General features: G+C 37.3%; 1 long non-coding RNA gene across 1 annotated transcript in view; it reads right to left on the reverse strand.

Moving 5' to 3' along the window:
* The window catches only part of LOC308188037, a 61,869-nt gene extending 43,721 nt beyond the window's left edge, over positions 1-18,148 (reverse strand). The window contains exons 1-5 of the long non-coding RNA XR_013945110.1: positions 16,743-18,148; positions 15,742-15,892; positions 15,506-15,640; positions 10,896-11,049; positions 10,021-10,179 (exon numbers count right to left, since the gene is read on the reverse strand). This is a non-coding gene — a long non-coding RNA (uncharacterized lncRNA). The remainder of the gene's footprint in view (positions 1-10,020; positions 10,180-10,895; positions 11,050-15,505; positions 15,641-15,741; positions 15,893-16,742) is intronic.
* Between the last annotated feature and the right edge of the window lie 1,924 nt (positions 18,149-20,072).

Consider the following 20,072-nt stretch of genomic DNA (forward strand, 5'->3'; position numbering starts at 1 on the left):
TGTAGGACATAGCTGAAGTCATAAATCATTAGTCTTTCTGAATGCCAAACTCAAGAGCATGCTTTGCTTCCCCTCAGCTTGCCATCAAACATCCATCCTCAGCAGGGCCAAAGTACACAGTCCTTCCAATGGATACTTCTAAAATATCTTTTTTCCACAGGACCTGCTGCAGTGATTTAGGGCTGTCCCTGATTCCTGTATCATTTTCTCCTTTCCTTTTTGTGCATTGATTTTCTTGTCCTTCTCTCCAGACTCAACGCCCCACAAGAAGCCTACAATTACATGACCTCTCACTCTGCAAAACCAGATTTAAACACCTCACTGGACATGCCAGCAGGACAGTGTGAAACCTCTTTGGGGGAAACTGTCCTGACTCTAGGAAGATGAGTGGTTAGGTCCGTATAAGATGCACTTTTTGACCCACTAGATTTACCTTGTCCTTTAAGTGATAATCTACACTCCTTAGAAGAAAGGCTCATTCAACCTCAATTGATTCATCCCTGAAGAGGTTATGATGCCCTCCATTCTCACTCTCATCATTTTAACATTTTGGGTTAAAATATGAAATCTGGGGGAAGAGGTGATAGAAATAAATAGCAAGGATAAGAACAGAATCAATTCTAGAACTACAAACAGGGTCACGGAAAACACAGTCAGTAAGCTGTCATTAAATCTACTGTTTTGGTTGATACTGATTGCTAAGTTTCCAATATAGAGAATTATAAAATCAGACAGATGTGTTGAGACATAAAAAAGAAAGAAAAATTAGTTTATATTAAGGGTATCCTATGTTTTCACAAAAGTAGAATTTGCATTTTAAATTTACTCTTACTCAAGAATATCTTTACATTTTTATTTTTGAAAGATACACTCAGAAAACTTAGTTTAGCAATTTGTTGGCTTACAGCTCTATAAAGAAACAAGAACCACATGAAAAAAGCTAAATTAGCAATTGAGCTAGGGATACTCTCCATCTACCTGTGTCTGCAGGTGGACTTTTTGACTGATGCATTAGAAGGCTGCAGCATGACCACATCCCTTTTCCTACACCAAATAATCTCCAGGAGAGGCATTACAGCTGCAAGAAAGATTTCTTTGGTGTCTAATAAAGGCTGAGCTCACACACGGTGAGGATAACAATGCAAGCTCTCTTCTTCTTTGTGATTCTGTGATTCTTTATTCAGATACACTTTTTACCCCAAATTTCTACTAAAAGCTTGCCCAACTTAAGCATACAGTTATCTAACAATTTCAGTTCATCAGGAATAGACCATGCTTCTCTTCACCCCAGTATGATATAGCCACACATTATTTTTGCCTTATCTACTTACTGGGCAAGCACCAGCCTACATTGTACCTTTAACAGAACATTTTGCATCTCTGATGCTACAGGACTGCACAAGACCATAGGCAGTATATTGAGGGGCCTTTGTGTCAAAAAGCAGCATCAAAACAGCCACCTCTGTCAAATTTGGTTAAAATCAGGTAATCAGTTCAGAGGTCATTAACAGGGACAAGAAAGACAGACATTGCATAGCTGAGTAACTCACATCTCCTTAGGAAATCAGGTTAAAACAGACGTTTGGGGCACTATTTGTTTTGAAGACATTTTTCTTTGAAATTGCACAACACATCCGAAGTCTAATACAACAGCGCTACAATGTCTAGTCTGGAAGTGTACATTTTCAAATCAGAGAGAACTATTGCAACATTTATGTGGTATATGGAAGATGTGATGTGTTAAAACTCTAATTATTGTGTTTTTATGGAATCAGTCAAGAATCATTGACCAAAATGGTACTAAAGATTAAAGAAAAGTCAGACAATGGAATGTCTAAAATGAGCGTTACAGGTGAAAATGTTGTTATAGCAAACCTCAATGTGGAAAATCATTTAAAAAATCATTAAAAAAATCATTAAAAAAATAACGTTCTGAGTTACTAGCACCATTTTCTTTCCCATTGTGTACCTTGGTTGACTTGCAGTCCCAGATAGGGTCTGATCCCATAAATGCTTCCAGATGTAAAGCTCAGATTTAATACTCCATAGAAGTAAATCTTATTCCCACTAGTTACTGTTTGTATAACCCTTCTGAGTTCAACCTTAAAAAAAAAAAAAAAGGAAAAAAACAAGTCTATACCCATTACAAGGTTATAAACTTCCTTATTTCCTGTCAGAGATAAAGGAACACAGGCTTATGTCATCAATCAGGGTATGCACATCATCAATTTTAGTAAGATAAAACTCCCATTGACTTCCATAGAACTTGGGATTTCACCTAGTTTATTGACAATTTGAATGAGGACCAACTGGGAAGGGGAATGTGGGATAGGGCATGACGATCTCCTAAATCTTTCCACTGCTCTACAGGTATAGCGCATGCTTATAGGTCTAGTCTATGCCAATGTGCGTGACCTACCACCCTACAGTAAATATGCCACAATATACATTAAAGGGGCAGAATAAAGCTTTTACCCAATTGTCCATGCAACAGAGAACGCGGAGAGCACCTACGTAACCTACAACACTCTTTCATCAGCCAAGAAGTGAGGCTAGCCTCAAATTGGGTCCAAGATGGCAGACTGCTTTCAATGCCATCTAGCAATCTTCTGGGCATCAATTCAGTTATTTCTTCTTTTCCCTATTACTTCTAAGCCCTCCTTGAAACTGAGGCCAGAAGCTCAGAGAGGTTACAGACATGGCAGTGCTAGAAGTTACTTTCAGAAAACTACTGTGATCAGGTGCTGACAAGTCTTCTGAGTCCCTTTGTATTCTTTCGATTAAAAAAAAAATCAAATCAAATCAAATGTCAGCAAGAAGCATGATGGGATTTAACCCCATGCTAAAAATAATAATTTCTACTAATATCCAGAAAAACAGATAAGTTGTTTCCTAGACAAGCCCAAGTAAACATACACATTGACAACTGCCTGTTATAGGATGTTTAGGGATCTCAAGTAATTTTTCTGTATTCTTTCCTCTAATTCACTGCAATGAATTTTTTAATTTTTGAGATACATCATTTTGTCTCCTTTGAGGAAAAGAATTCATTTGTTTCTTCTAAAAAATATTTTAAAGTTGCTTTGTTAATGTAAAATTAAGAAATAAAAAAGAAGTAAAAGTAATAGCAAATTCCAGACTGTTTATTAAATAAAACACAAAAGCACCTCTTGGGTGCTGGAAACATTCATGGTTCAGCCTTATGCCTTTACAGTGGCCCGTCATGTGTTAATGATTACATATATTCATTCACTACCAAAAATAGTTTCCTCCAGAATTATGCACAAAGAACATTTGTCCACAGTGAATTTGAAGCTTGGCTAGTCTGCTTGGGTTACAGTTACTCCTAATTTCACAGTGGCAAAAATCCAGAATTTTACTTTGTTTTAGCAGTTTATCTTCTATGTCAGAATATTTTATTCATTCATTCAAAAGTTAGGAAAGTAGAAGTGCCTAAAAACTGAAACTTTTACCTTACCCATGGAACTGGCTGTCACAATATACAGATTGCTATATCAAAATCCTAGTTAGCTTATCTGGAAACAGCGTATCTTTCTCTCCTCCTCCTCTCATTTTGGCCTTCTCAGGAAACATCAAGTAGGATCTTGATTCCTTTCATATGCTTTAAGAAATTACTATATGGTATCAATACCAACCCATTTACAAGCATAATAGTAATGATTACAAAACCAGTAGCAAAGTGAAATATTCAACAAAAATCATGTGTAGTTTTAATATGTCCACTGTTTTACAATAAATGAGTGCTGGGGGTGGGGATTTGCTGGACATTTTTCTAAGCACAGACATACACCACTTAAGGCGTAAGACTTTTTACACATATTTTAAAAGTTAACTGCATAGAAGGCTCTCGAAGACTTCTCCTGTGTTGCTTTGAAGCCCTCTATTTCTCCCTCTCTTTTTTTTGGGTGCAGAGAAAAAGTGCTCCATTCCTGCTTGGAATCTAAAGGAGAACAGGAAGTAACGTCTGAGCTCCATAGAGATTCATTTTTATTTGCTTACAGGACGTGGCGGATTCAAAAACTGGCTTCATTTTTCAGTATCCTTAAAGGACCTACATTTTTTTTTTTTTCTCCTTCCTTTTTGGCAGGGAGCATGGTTGGAACTTCAAGTTCAGCCAAAATAGACAATAAAACAGTAAGAAGGCATAATGCCAAAAATGCAAAGGCATCAGCATCCAGAGCATAATTCTACCCCTTTTTTCTCTCCCCCCTCCCCTCAATGATTTACACAGGAAGACGTAAAAAACAGAAGACCTTCTTTGTCCTAGAATGAACTCCTCATATTTTAAAACAGCCTACGAACATCTCAGACCCACTGGAGGCAAGTTAAAGAATGATACTGCTCATTAGAGCTGACAGATTTTTTTTTTAATCCATGTTTTATTGTTATGTTCTTTTGAATATCATACTTTGTTCTGTTTCTTGGGAGAAAACATTTGTATGAAGTAACAACATGTGGAATCTCTCACACAACACAATATGCAATTTGGTGCAAGAGTAAATTTTTTCCCCTCCCTCATGATACAGTGTTAAACATTATTCTCATGGGCAGTAAGCCCGTGCTAACCCTCGAAGCCAAAAAAGCCCCAGTTAATTGGAAACTCTCATTTTGTTGCAGCAAAACTGATTTTTTGGGGGGGGGATGGGAGGGGGGGAGGGGGAGGGTGTCTAACCCGCAAGTAATGCCATGAAAATCGTGAATAATGACCAAGAAAGAAGCAAAGCTTCTCTGTAAGGATATGTGCAAATGTTTCCTCACATTTGCAACAGGAAGCCAGGCAGGATGGGTCTGGGGGAAGGTCTGGAAGCTTTAGAGCAAAGTGGAGGGAAAGACAAAAATAGATTTTGAAGAAGATATTGTCTTCCTTGCTGCATTAATCCATCTTTGGAATTAGAGGCTAACTATGTCAGCGTTTCCTTTCCATTGTGTAAAATTGAACCTATATAATTTGCAGAAAATATCCAGAAACCACACACAACGCCTTCTATTTTATCAACAAGTCAAAGAACAATCTCTGCAGAAGCATGCATCTAACTTGGATTGAAAGCAAAAAAAAAAAAAAAGTGGGGGGAGGGGGGGGCAAAATAAGGGTTATATCTCCTTTATTTAAGGAAGCCAGTGTGCACCTGAAATATATTAACTAACTTTTGCCTTCCCAAGAAAGAATATAAAGAATAGCTATGACACTTACATTAAAAAGAATTAAAATGCTTACCGAAGAAAAATGGTATACTTTGGTTCAATTGTGGTGCAAAAAAATTTTTGGTGCAAAAATGGTGCTATTTCAGAGTATTTGTAAGGCCAAACACTAGGAAAGCAGGCAACTGTGAGAAAAGCACAGAAAAGGCTATCACATCACTGAGGATTTAAACCCAGTTTTCAGAGGAGCTGCCAAATGAACTCACTCTGAAACAGGTGTGACAAAATGGCATGTTTGTCTGAGCTGGGGAAAACACAAATCATCCCACAGAATTAGCGGGAGCCCCACAGAATCACTAACAAGGAAAAAGAATTTCTGAGAAAAGTTTCATGACATTGCCATGAGGTTGCCACATTCAGAGAGGAAAATAGTAGCAGGTACAGTAAATTTAAATTACAGAACAAATGGCATCTGCCCAGCCTTGTGCTGGTGGTGTGGATAAAGAAAATAATAAAACAAAAAGCCGACCAATCAAACAAACAAACAACAGAATTAAAAAAAAAAAAGGAAAAGAATAAGGACATCAGACCCAGAAAGGATTAAACAATTGGCTGCTACAGAGTATTTAACAAATCCATGTAACTTCAAAGGGATGAATAACACATTATCTATATCGATGCTCTATAAATGACTCAATTTGACTCCAATTTATCCCGTAGCAAAATACATCATTCCCCAGCTCTAACTTGGAAATCATATGCAAGAAATAATAATAGTGCCACAAAAAGAGCTGGAATCCGGTGTTTTTTCACTTGGTTTTGTTTTCAGGGCTTTTTTCTTTGTTTTGCTGACTTTATACGTATATAGAAACTAAAGTTGGAAGGAGATGATAGAAGAATACATGCACCACCTCTGCAGGAATACGGTAAAAAGGCTTATCTAAGTTCTAGGAGCAAAGATAGGACAGCTCATCCTAGAGTTGACGAATTTTCACTCTAACACACTGTTTTAGCAAAAACTACATACTTATTTACTAGTAGCACATTCTCCATTAAAGACCTGTGAGGGAAAAAAAAAAAGCCATCCCTGCACGCTCTGTACCACCCTCAGGAACACACAGCTCAAACAGCAGCAGAATGGTTAAGTGGCCCAGTGGGCCTACAACCAAGAAAGAGAGCTAAGGCCGGAGGAATGGGAACCAAGCCAATTGTCTAGACAGCAGGCATAAAAACATGCCGGCTAAATTTAATCAGCTGCCTCCTTTATTTTGTAAAGTGAATGGGTAGATTATAGCCAGGGTGACACAAAATTTGTGATTGAAATTGCTTATTTAATTGTAATTTAAAGAGAGATGAACTTCATCCCAGTTCCATATCCATCATGCTCATTCTTGCACACTGAAATCAAGAACCATCTTTAAAATAAACACCAGCTGGTGAAAGCCTCCAACTTCTGCAGTGGTTCCTATCTTTACAGATTCTTCTTCTGTTTTAGGGGATGGGTGAGAAGATCAGCAAAGGCCCCCCTTTCTCAAGCTACCCTAAGTTTTCTGTTCTCCACAGAGGGCCATTTAAGATTCAGACTGCCAGGTTCTTTCTTAAGAGGGGGGGCAAAGTTGGCAAAGGACAAATAATGTGATTTATAACATGTACTGACTATAATCAGTTGCTCAGACTGAAGTACAGAACAGCTGGCAGGATTGTGAAGGACAGTTCTCATTAGAGATCTGCTATTTAAACTCAGTAACTATATCCAAATTTTGATCCAAAGGACTTAAAGGAAACAAGGTGAAATTCTAAATCTTTCTTGAGAAAAAAAATCTGTTGTTGGTGGTACCAATGTCTAAACCTCACAACACTTCCGTTTAACCTTTCCTTCCCTGAAACTCAGAGCTGGATTTGTGATTTGCAGACCTCATGCAATACATTGCCCACTGGGATGGAAAACAGAAAGAACAGGACATTAGCAACAATTACAGCTAAAGCAGAAAACCATCAAACCCAAACTGAAGTGTTAGTTTTTTTAAGTTGTCGCTCCTACCAACACTTCTTTGTCTTAAACTATACAAGTTTCAGAAAAATCAGGATAAGCTGGTAATACAATCTCCAATTGCATATTTTTCATCTGAAATGCAGCAACTGAAAACCCCAGTGGAAGTGTTAATTAATATCTGAATGTTGATCAATTCCATTGTTTAAAATTCCTGCTCTGCACATACTTTGATACTGTTGCTTGTGACAGTAAAAATATCTACAAAGCAACTATACACAAAATTATCAAAAGCTTACTTAAAATTATGAAAATAAAAATATGAATCTTCTAATGATGAAACTGTCAACCCTGTTACAAAATAAGAGTTGCTTTTGTTTTGTGTTGTTTTTTTTTTAAAAGAAAAGCAGAATCACCTTTCATTAGCTTCCTACATTGAAGTATAATAGTATATTATGATCCCTTTTTAAAAGTAGAGAAGGGTACCAACAATAAACTCCTTACCCGATGCAGATACAGTACAAAAAAAGTTTATGACATTATGGTTCTTTAATCTAGAAAAGATATCTTTATAATTAACACATCAGTTTAAGAAGTATAGTCACACGCATGTGCTAAGCAATGCTTTCTGAGAAATTCTAGTGAGTTATGGCAAGCTTACTTATTCAAAATGCAGTTGCTAAGTAAACATTACAGAATATCCACTGAAAACATATTAAAGGTCATAATCACAAGCACTGATATTAAAATCCCCATCTCCTGCATTCAGACTCAGAGAGCATATATATTTCATGAAATCCACAATTCAAATAATCTCTATTTTACATAGTATCAGCAGAAACAAGATGGACCAAGAGCTATTTATAGGCTTTTCATCAGATGTCTATAAAAAACAAACTTAAGAAAATTGCATTAGATTTGCAGATAATCTCTGAACAAAGAGATTATACTTAAGTGAATTGCTATGAATTGCTATAATCACAGCAGGTTCACATAATCACAGAATAAAATACTGAAGAATAAACACTTTCTCCTCACAAAAGGAAAGCATAGATATACTTTATTAAATTAATAATCCCCTCTTAAAATATCTGCTAAAACAATTACAATATGTCAACAACAACAAATTACATATATACGCATATATGTGTGCATATTTACATACACACATATAAACCTCCATGACTTACTTTTTTAATAGTTACAAATATGGGGGGAAAAAAATCAGCAAGTGAACCTACACAGGATCAACAAACTATTAAGTTAACCTATAAAAAAACAATACTGCAGATGATGTGCTGTCAACATGTCAGACTTCCATTATCTTTCGCATCAGGGTTGCATGGGATTCCATGCACTTGCATAATGCAAGCCAGTGAGGATGAAATTTGCATTATAGGCAATACAGGTCAAAGCTTTATTTTTAAATGGAATCACTTTTGCACTAAAAAAGATCCAGTTGCTCACTGTTCTGTACAGCTTCCAGGATTATTTCATCTCTTGGTCTGGCGCAGCTGCCATAGTGGATAAAGTAAACTTCATCTGTGAATTCCATATTCAAAACCATATAGCATCTAAAATACTGCCTTTATCTAGTGCAGATTTCATCCTCCATTTACTACCTTGAATGTATTATTACAGAGGAGTAGGCCAGAAGGTAAACATTGTGAACTAAACATGAAACAGTGAAAAACAGAATGAAGAGGCAAAGCAGAAGTCTTATGCTCATGAGACCGAAGACCTATGCTAGCAACTTTCTAAAAAGAGACAAATTTATGCCAATGAAACAGGCAGAAGACAGGTAAGGAAGAGAATGTAACGAAGTACAAACGACCTAGTATAGCAAACTGATATGTATTTGATTCCAGGGATAAAAGTTAAATGAATAGGCATGTACTGGCAAAAGGCCAGCTCCTAACAGAACACAAACCTTATAAGATTTGAGTTCTGTTTTTAATTTCAAACCCATGAACTTTAAGTGGATTTGAAATTAGGCAAAACATGTTCATCCATTCCTATTTATAATAGGAAAGACAGACAAGCAAGCTCTAGTTTGGACACTGGAAAAAACAGCCATGGCACAAAGCATCCTTTTGCTTCCCAACCTTAAGTCTGGTAAAGTGGAGCATGTGTATGTACCCTGCTTTAAAGACAACACAAAGAAGCAGCTCACAGCTGGCAACGCTCCTCCTGGAAGACTGCAAAGTGTATAGGCCTGCTGGTTGTCTCAAAAGCTCCCTTTTGTCTGGGCTTTTTCTTGTTGTTTTTTTTTTGTTGTTGTTGTTCCCCCCTCGTCCCACTTAAATAATTTAAAAAAGAAGTTTACAAGAAAAGGATTTTATTCAATCAGGCAAAGAAGAGGGGTGAAAAAAACTCTTGTAGAATTTTAATGCAAGCAAGACCAGTTGAAGCCGCACACTGCACACATTGCAGCAATACTGTTATTGTAACCACTGTGGGCTAAAAACATTGGACAGTGAAATTTGTTGAGATCAGTAAAAACTGATATGACTGGGCAAGGTAAACAACATTTCAGGCAGACATCCACTTCTATTGCAGGCCTGAAAGCTGGTGCATCTAAAATCTCACTTTTTTTCCAGTCTCATCAGCTGGTCTACTACAAGGCATTACTGTTCTCAACAGACTTTTGAACAAAGAATTTTTTGAAATGACATGTAAAATTTCATTTTACATTTTGAAGCCAAGAGCAGGCTTCAAAACTGAACAACAATCACACCATTAGTTCTGGCTCTGATGCTTGCACTCCACTTCGCTGCACTGGCTCTCACTGAGATGCCTTGTGCTTCACCTGAAATGATGGATCACACATTCTCTGTGGACAGAATTTTTATGACCACACCTCAAATTACCTGAGAAAAGCAGATCTGAAGAAGGATATCACCATAGCTGGAACATATTACACGTGATGCCCCACATCATCCAAACCAGGACCGTATCTTGAATGCCACATCTCTGGACTAGTCACAGTGCTCAGCACAAGTAATACAACGGTGCATTGTGGTTACTGCCTTAAGCAGAGAAGCACAGTTAATGACAAAGAGGAGCATGAAACTCAATCTTCAGCTTTTTCCTCTTTCCAGCAAGTTCAATCAGAGCAAATTCTTTGGCAAGAAAGTTAACAAAAAGACCCAAGAAATCAAACATAAATCTGGTAATATGCCGAGAGGGGAAGAGCAGAAGGGAAGAGAATTGGCAGGCTTTATTACTAAATATACTTCGTGTTAGCCAGCAGATCCAAGATTAACATACAGAGATTGGATTCTGTACAGGAATTCTATTATACCGACTGCTCTCCTGTTATGTATATTGATGATTTCAGAAAAAAAATCAAATGCCTAATCAATATCTTTTTTTCTTCTTGTGAAAAGTATACGCATCTGGATGCTTTCCTGACATGTAATCCAGCTAGGAAGCCAGGAGCCTAGAGCAAGTAAACTTATTTTTATAATCACAGCCTGAAGTTTTCGTTTTTTCATTTTAAAGTTGTAACTCTCATCAGTGGAACCATTTCTGGTAAGACCTCTTTTTTGGGCATTTCCACACAAATAATCCCTGAAGAATTCAGTAATATTAATAGATTTTAGCACTTTGATTTAGATTTTAAAGGATGTTAAATATCCTTTTTTCCAGTTTTAGTTTTCCATTATGCAAAATTTGCAGAAGAATACCGATCATGTCAGATCACAATCCACCCACCTTGTACAGAGCAAAGTTTGCTTAGTACCTGTGAATTCGCATCATCAGCCATTGACCTCTCTGCTCAAATGGAGCTCAGTGAGAGTTCAGAACACGGTGGTTTCTGAATGCGGGACCATCCGATCTTCCCTTCACAAGTGACTTCATCTAACTGCATGGTCCTTCTGTGAACATACGAAAGCCTGCAGAAAAAGAGCTTTCTTTGATGCATTATCTCAATGTCTTTAAACACTACAATTAACTGCCAGGAGGCCTTAGACTTTAACGCTAGAGGTTTCTCAAGACAAACACTGACTGGCACAGTACTGAGGCTGACCCTTCTCAGGGTGACACTTATCTGACAGTTTAGGTGATTCCTCAGCCGTGCTTTCCATAATTCTGCAACAACTTGCCCTAACTGACTGTAATGGAAATTGGATAAGGATTTCACATCCTAAGGCTTAAAAGAAGTGTACCAGAATGTCACTAAAGCTTAATTCCTTTGCAGTTAAAAATAGATTGGTTTTAAAATAAGGAATACATGTTAATATTGATTAATATCTCCAGTTTTAATAACAAGAAATTAGGAAGTTAAGGTCTTTTAAGCTGCAAAATTTTTCTATGGAATTAGTAAAAGCCTAGTTTTCACAATTTCAGCAGGAAACAAATGGTCCTAGGCAGAAACCACAGTATGAGTCTACAACCAGAGCAAAGTGTTTATGGAAAAGCTGTTAAGTCCCTGAAGAGAACTGTCTGATAACTGAAGTGCTGCCACAAACTGCTTTGTAGCAAAAGAGATAAAATACCTTAGAACCAAGCACGTTGCTTTAGACTTGAGAAAAAACAAGTGTCTAGAAAATCTGCATCTAATAAATATTCTTTAAATGTTTCAAATGAATATAGCAAAAGTCAATGCTCAATAAAAAGCAGGCTATGTTGAATTTAACAACTGACTTTTAAAGTACTTATTTTCTGGTTTTCTACATTTTTAATGAAATAAGAAGCTCTTATACACTAGACATCCTGGATTTAATTTCATAAATGATCACATTATTTTTTCCCTTATCAAATGCTTCCAAGACACTGATCAAGAGCTTCCTAGGATTAAAAACAGCATTCATCATAAGGACTTTTGTCAATAATTGTTGTAAATAATTTCCATTTTTTAAAAATGAAAAATAAAGTTTAAATATTTTTTCTCTTTCTCCCTCCCCAAACATTCAAATCAGCGAGTCTTTCCGCAGTACCATCCGCACAAGAGCAACTGAAATTGTGAAACACTCCTGCTACAAAATTTTCATTACAGCATTAATTTTGCTAGTTAGCTACAGCAATGTATACTTTTAAGACATTTTTCCCCACACAGCCAACAATTTTTTGTGCTATTTTATAGAGCTGCAATGCCTCAATTGGATTTTTTATTTATTTTTTTAAGATTACGATCTTGCACTGTCAGAGAGCACCAATCTGTCTCAAAAGGACACCTAGAGTCAGATTTGCTTGGCTGTGCTGTGGAGGTTAACAGCTAGAGTTACAAGGAGTCCCATCTACTCAGGTTTAACACGCATCACGTATAATTAAAAGCTGAAATATTTATCTTGGCTCCATAGCCATAAAACTTTTCAACCTGCCCCTTATGTTCCATAAAGCATATGTGTATGTCCACAAACCTGCAGTTGAGGACTAAGGGGGATTTCACAGGTAACTCACTTTGGTTTATGGCATAAAGGAAAAGTGGCTCTCCAAGCAATTTCAACCATGGTATCACAATCTGAAGAGTTTTTCAATCACTTGTTCCAGCTAAAGATATTCCACATTTTCTAAACCAGCAGTGTAATAGAAAGTCTGTTCTCTATCTGGTAACACTATTCTCTATCCAGTAACACCACTAACTTGTCTATTATCTGATTTCATTCTATCCATTTATCTCTCTCTTCTTAAGAAATACACTGCTTCCTCTTGTCTACAAACTGTCCTTTTAAATTCTATGTCCTACGAGGCATCCCAGGTTTTCAACTTGTTTGTAGTGTTCTTCTACTTTTCCCAATTCTTTTATTTACTATGTCCTTTTCCTTATTGTGCTTACACACTTACAGTTTGAATAAACGATGAGGAGAAAATGATAAGCAGCATATAAATGCGGTAATACAATTTAATAAAACACCAGAATAAATCACAATGCAAATAAGCACTACAAAGAAAGGTGAAACAGGTTCTGCCAAAACTGAAAACAGAAGCAAGGTTGCCAAAAACATCACAGTAAGTCCGTGACTGAAAATTAAATCTTGTAACATAAAACCAAGGCTCTGCTGTTCTACATCAGCTCTCAGACAGCATGAGCAATTACTACAGGCTCAGAACTGCAAAATACAGATCTTTAGTTCTGCCACAGTGAGTGTGCTTGCCTCATTCTCGGCTCTCCTTCAGCACTGATCCAGGCAATTCTTCCACACTTAACTGCTTTGGCCTATTTTACTTATGCCCACTACCATTTTTACTTTTCACGGCATTTACCCAGACATGGGATTTATATGTTTTTTTTCCAAGTGGAGGAAAAAGAATTAAACATCATTTTACCTACATACGTACTACTACTGTTGTTCTATGCCATCCTGCATACCGAAGGATTCTGCAATACCTCACTTCTGGGTCAAACAAGATGCATGCTACTAAAAACGCACAGAAGTTAGAGCATTAGAAAGGCTAGGTGGCAACTGTAACTACATAATCAAGTGTCTTTTGTAATTTCATTAAGCATCCAAATGTTCCAGAAAAAAAGACTTAACTTCCTTCAGGTAAAAAACAACATGATTCCTTTTTCTGCCTTCTCAACCTCCAGTACCAAAAACCACTGATCCTAGGCCAACACAAAGATTATTTGAAAGCTGGACAATATTTAGGTCAAGTGAGAAAATAAAATACGCAGTTTTATAACAAATTATGCCACTTCAATTGGGAAAAAAAAAAAAGCCCTTTTAATCTGTGCCATCAGAAGCAAAAAGTTAAGACAAATATAAAGATTTCCTGGAGAAAGGGGCGTGGGGGGAGTGACCAACACAGCTCAAAAGGCAAAGCCATTATATCCAGCTTACAAGAATCATGTGTCTGGAATTAAAGAGAAAGTATAGGATTTCAGCATGTTCAAAGCTAAAGAGAAAGCAACTTCCCTCGAATATCCTTCTCTCTCCCAAATACTGAAAAACATACCATAATAGGCACTTAAAAATGTATAGCCCAGCGTTAGAATTGCAGAGTAAATAGCAACTCTGTCCATTCACAGCCCATACTGACAATACGTGCTATATGCATGAGGTGCCCTTCAAAGCATTACACATTTTGCTTCTTTTGTACTTCAAACTTCACTGTCACATGGAGGTATACAAGCAAGCTTGCACATAGATGTTACACCGTACAGCTATGTTACAATTTTTGATCTAGCATTTGTCTTGGTGCCCAGAGCATGGTCTCGAAACACATTCAGCCAATGCTCAGTATTTTTTCGATATCGGTTTTGTTAATTATTCTAACAACCTGTGGGTAGAAACCATTTAAAGGAAATACATTTCCAACTTTTCTTACACACCAGCAAAATAAATAATAGTGTTATCTGTTATCTGCATTATCTTAAAATTATTTTAATATTTCTGAAAGGATGACAGCAGCAATATAGAAGCTGTATTTCTGTACTTGCAACATATTCCTAAGAAGCCAATACAGCCTAAGCTTTTCTAAACCATTTCAACACGTCAACACTTTTGTTGCTGCAAAGTGAGAAAGGAGCCTATGAAAGGAGTGTATGTACCCACTTTATCTCTCTTTGTATGCCTTTTCCCAGTACTGCTGGCAGAGCACAGATAACTTAGTTTCTCTCTAAGTTATCTAAGCAGAGGACAGCCTTCACTCTTGGCACACTAGTCAAATCCAATGTTTCTATAACCCCCATTAGCTGTAACACTTCTTGAAAGTGAAAAATGTTATATAAATAAGACAATTGAGTGCTGGATTACAGCAGAATTTTGCCAGTATATAATGTTAAGCAATTATTCATCACTAGGCATGACACTCCTACTAAAAGGATTTTTTAGTTTACTTTAAGGATACACAAAGAAAACCAAAGGAGTCAAAACACTGAAATTATCAACACTGACCTCCACTGAGCAGGACATGGCAAAGATTGGTTAACAGTTGGACTCCAGAGCCATGCTACACAATGAAAGGTGCTATTTTGAGCTCATCAGAGTGACAATTCTGAAAAGTTTAAAGGAATCTTTCCTAACTCAATCCTTGAATGCAAGAGCAACTTTTTCTAGTGTACCATGTGGAAAACAAGCAGCATTTGCTGCTTGTTTCCACACATACGGTGTCTTTGCTAATAATAATGTGCCACCATTTCCACACATAGACTTTAAATAACCAACATGTGCAGCCAAAGCACGCTTGCTGAACTAGCATTAAGAACTTCAATGTATTTTTATCCACGTTCAAAATCAATTTTGAGGATTACTTCCTTGTTGCACAAGCAGAGCAGAGCTAAATTAACACATGCTTGGTCTCCAAAGAAGGACAGGATTCAGACTTAAGAACAGGCATTAAAATATTAACTATCACATTACTGCTTATGAAAGACATTGCATGAGTCATGACAATAGTAAAACTCACCTGAGCAAACTAACTACTGGTATCTGCTTTTTAAAGAAGTGCTAGCTGTTTTTACTAGGAGCTAGCCAAATTTGACTCAACTAGGCTGGAACAGCTTCACCTGGAGCTTTGTTAACAGAACTGAAGAGTGGCAGCCTTTGGCAAAGTCAAAAAAGAACAAAAGGCAACTGGAAGTGAGTTAAGCTGGCAGTCACATAATGCCTAACAGTTGTAGCTAAGAGCATGATTGACCATACCTTACATGACTAAGATAAACTTTGTTGGGAGATCCTTTTCTCCACCTCTGAAAATGCTGAGTGGAATCTCTTTAGAGTTTAAAAGGTAGCTGGTAAATCAAGTTCCTCCTTTACATTTGTCCCACTACAGAAGTTGCTGCTTGGTTACGTCCTATAGGAAGACAGCTACAAATCTGAGCAGGAAAATCAATACTTGCCTGCCTGATTTTTCCACAATTATTAGAAAATACTCTGTTCCATTCATAGCTATCCATTGCTTCTTATGCAGAAACAGACATTTTCTTTAGGAAATGAAGGAAATAAACGACTAATAAAAAGTGATTGGCAAACCAGTAGTTGGATATCTAGTGCATATCCCATTGTATTACTTTATTCAGAGCATGTATTTTTGTCACAGGCGGAATGATAGAGAGCTGCCAGCAAGTACAGGTGGCATTAAGAACAGTTAGACTACTGTTTTACTGTGGTCATGAATACACAGTATCTAGGTAAAATTTTTTAAATTAAAAGCCAAACAATGTTCTATATCAACTTTTTTCTCCTGAGCTTCCGTTTCTTCAGTTAAAATACCAGCAAGTGATTAAGAAATAAAAGGAGAAACAACCACAAGTGCAAGCTTGGTTGTTTGCATTTTGAAATTTAATTTAAAAATTAGAACTTTTAGTGTTCTCTCTTCCCTCATCACTTTCCTCTAAAATACCTAAAAATTATAAGGTTTATTTGCTGGAAGTATAGGCATACATCAGAAGTTATTTAAAATAGGAATACATACATCTCCAATCTTTCTCAGCTAAGCAGATCTTCACCCTAATAACAGACATAACCATGCTAGTAATCATGCACTCATCAATGTACATTCTTTTACTGCCAGGTCACAAACATGGGTTTGTGAATCTTTAGAAGTAGCAGTTGTTTTAGGCAAGACAAAGTATTATCTGGTAGAATAACCTAACAACCAATAACAGAGGCTCTGGTAATTCTGTCACCTGACCTCAACTTACTTTTTTTTAAACAGAAGTAATGACCTAGACCAGTGTCTCTCCTACCAGGATTGCAACTCTTAATGAAGTAGCAAGAAGCTTCAAAGGGTGGTAGTCATGAATAGGTAGGGGAAAACCTAATTAAAAAGTTAAGCTACTAAAAAGCAACAAGAAAAAACAATAAAACCAAACTACCCTGAATTACAGCTAGAAGGAGCTCATTTCCTCCAGGGAAGTCAGAAGCAACTGCAATTATTAGCAGTAGACATTTACACAAGCTAGTGAACTATCAGCTCCCTTAAACTGCTGGCAGCAGCTCAGTTCCTGCCAGGCAATATAAAGAGTGCTCACATCTGCAGCTGATAATTACAGCTGGTTTTCAAGCCTTCCTCCTGCCCCCAACACCCTGAGGAACTGAGCTGCTGCCAGCAATTAGAAGTAGCACAGTACTGTATTTTTTCTTGGAGAGTGCACAAAAGCAGATGAGTACAAGCAATGTTCACGTTTGTTCAGTTTGTGAAACACTCGCCTACTTTATTCACTGCTTCATCAGTGAAGAAAATCTTTATCATCTTGTAATAAATGTTGATTAATGCTATTAAATATACCTGAAACCAGAACCATGCTACTCTTCAAAGTTTATACTAACTTTTCTATCTACATATAACAAAGCCATTCAGTAACTCAGAGACAGAAATCGCACAGATATCCAAACACTAATAATTGTTTTACTTTGTTCTACCTGAGCATCCAGTCTAGTAAAAACGTCATGTCTGTCTCCTCAAGACATCGCTGTTTACAAGAAACAATCCAAATTACAAAAGTGATATAATTTAGCATCACAGTAGGTACACAAGGCATTCCCAGAAGATTTCCATACAGGCATACAGGTCACAGAATTAGAAAAAAATAGAAAATTGTTGTCTCCATCCCCACTAAATTTGGTTTAGCTTATCAAAATGGGAAAACATTCTGTGCTGGCTGCTGCCTGCACTACCACGCAAACTGGTAAATTTTCAGATGATGCTGTTATGTAAGGGGTAATCCTTCCCATTTGTAAATTATAATATCCCTACCTTGATATAACAAAAATAGACGCAACGGTAAGCCAAGGATTTTTTGGCAGTTTTATGCTGTCTGGCAATGTTGTACGCCGTATCTTTATGCTATGAATTTATCAAGGTATCACTCTACGTAAATGTGTATTCTTCCCCCTCCCCCTTCCAAGAATACTCATCATGAAGTTATATCTCCCTTGAAACAGAAAATTCTTTATTTTATATATATATATATATACACACATACACTTCTGATGCAGAATGTTAACTATGCACTCTGACAAGCCTATAAATACGAATACAAGATGGAAAAAAAACCTTCAGAATATATTTTTATCACACTTTGCTTTAGGGTATCAGATCAGTGTTCCCCCCCCCCCCCCCCCAACTGTTCTGCAGGCAGTTTCTCCCAATTTCATCCTTCTCGTGCATTCTTTTATCTCAAAAAAGAGACCTTTTCCAACAGATCTCCTAATCACATACTGGGAGAGGGTGCCAAACAGAATTTAAAAGAAAGCATCACCCATGTACAATCTCAGTATGAAAACTCTGAAAGTCTAGTCAAAAGAATAGTGGCAGGGTGTATTTATTTTTAAAAATACACTAGTCAATTTCAGGTCTTTTAATTTTACAACTTTACCTGTTGTTTTTGGAAAGCCTACAGATTTCAAAACATATACACTACCACATCTTCCAGTTTCTATCTGCTTGCAAATATATCAGCTAGGAACACGTATCTATATCAGGAATAAAACAAAAAAATTAACAATCTAAATTTTCTCATTTATTTTTGAATTTAAACTATCTTATTTCATAATTGAAATACACTCTTTTGTTATCTTTCTATTATAATACGGTGCCCAATTATCACACTTTCCAGTGGCTAACTGCATAAGCAGAAGTTCTGCAGAGTTGATGCAGTGGAGGCTGTAATCCCGCATTCCTCACAAGCAGCCCTGTCCTCCAAGCTGTCATGGGACCAGGAGATGCTCCACTGCTACACCCCATTAACCACTGCAGGTGTCTCAGCCCAAAGTGCCAGCCTTTGTTTTCACTGACACGTAGGTACATTTTTAAGTCATTTTGGTATAAAGTGCTATATGGAGGCAAGGTTTCCTTAAACCTCCCCGTAGGGAGACAGCAAGTTTTAAAATTACCTTGTGTCCACTGTTTTGTGAAATTATTGCTAACATGTACCTTTTTAAAGCAGCTATAGCTTAGAGGCTACGAGGGCCAGTCACCTGAAATTAAAGGTGTTCTAGAGGTTAACATGTTGATCTGTGATTGAGACAGATGTTGCATGCAAATTAATAATCCAGTTAACTAAAATAGGAATGGTTTATCGAGATTTAAAAGCATCTGCAAAGTAGTTTGTGATTATTTCTGAGTCACTTTTAAGGTCATTAAGAACATTTAGCACCGAAGTGAGAACCTTTTAAAGTTGCACATACATAACACACACATTATAATTACAATTGCAATGAATACAGATGTAGATTCACCAACATTCTATGCCACATAAGGGGATCAAATATTGAGAAGTACAAAAAGTTTTGGAAACTGATTATTTCATTGATTTATTCATTACGTAAGACCAAAATAAGGACTGATAAAGAGAGATGGATAGAAACCATATACCATCCATTTTCAGGTGAGCTTGTCAAGGAGTATGAACATCAGTTTGGGACAGACATCAGACTGAGCCACACAGAACTGAATTAATATTTTTCATCATCGAACCTATTCAGTAAAGAGAAAACACAGATCGAAACCACCTTTCAAAATGCAACGTGAAGCCCCATGGAAAAAAAAAATGAATCAATCAAAAAAGAATTACTCCTACACCACTGGCAGAGACTCAGGAGTTACAAATGTGTTCAGGCATTAATTCAAAGAGCTGCCTGAAGAGGGAGAGATTAAGAAAAAAGCGCAGGAACAAAGTGTCATCGACAATCAATTCCTCTCCTTCTCCCTCCCACCCCACCTGACCAAGTTAAAGCTTCTACCTCTGATCAAGTAGACTATGACAACCTCCACTTACCGTGAGTGGGCAACCAGGGCACCCAAATGAGAAAACCTCGTCACCGCCTGGCTTCCCCAGCACAGCCTGCCACGCTCACCTGTCTCCCTATCCCCCGGCTCAGCCAGGGGGCCCCCACTACAAACAGCTCCCTCAGCACCCCTTCCCCTCTTCCACCACCCCTTCCCCTCTTCCACCACCCCTTCCTCCTCCTCCTCCTCCTCCTCCTCCTCCTCCTCCACCACCACAGACCCTTCCTCAGCCTCTCTTCCC

The sequence above is a fragment of the Anser brachyrhynchus genome (assembly GCF_964034855.1).
Source record: "Anser brachyrhynchus genome assembly, chromosome: 1".
NCBI lineage: Eukaryota > Metazoa > Chordata > Aves > Anseriformes > Anatidae > Anser > Anser brachyrhynchus.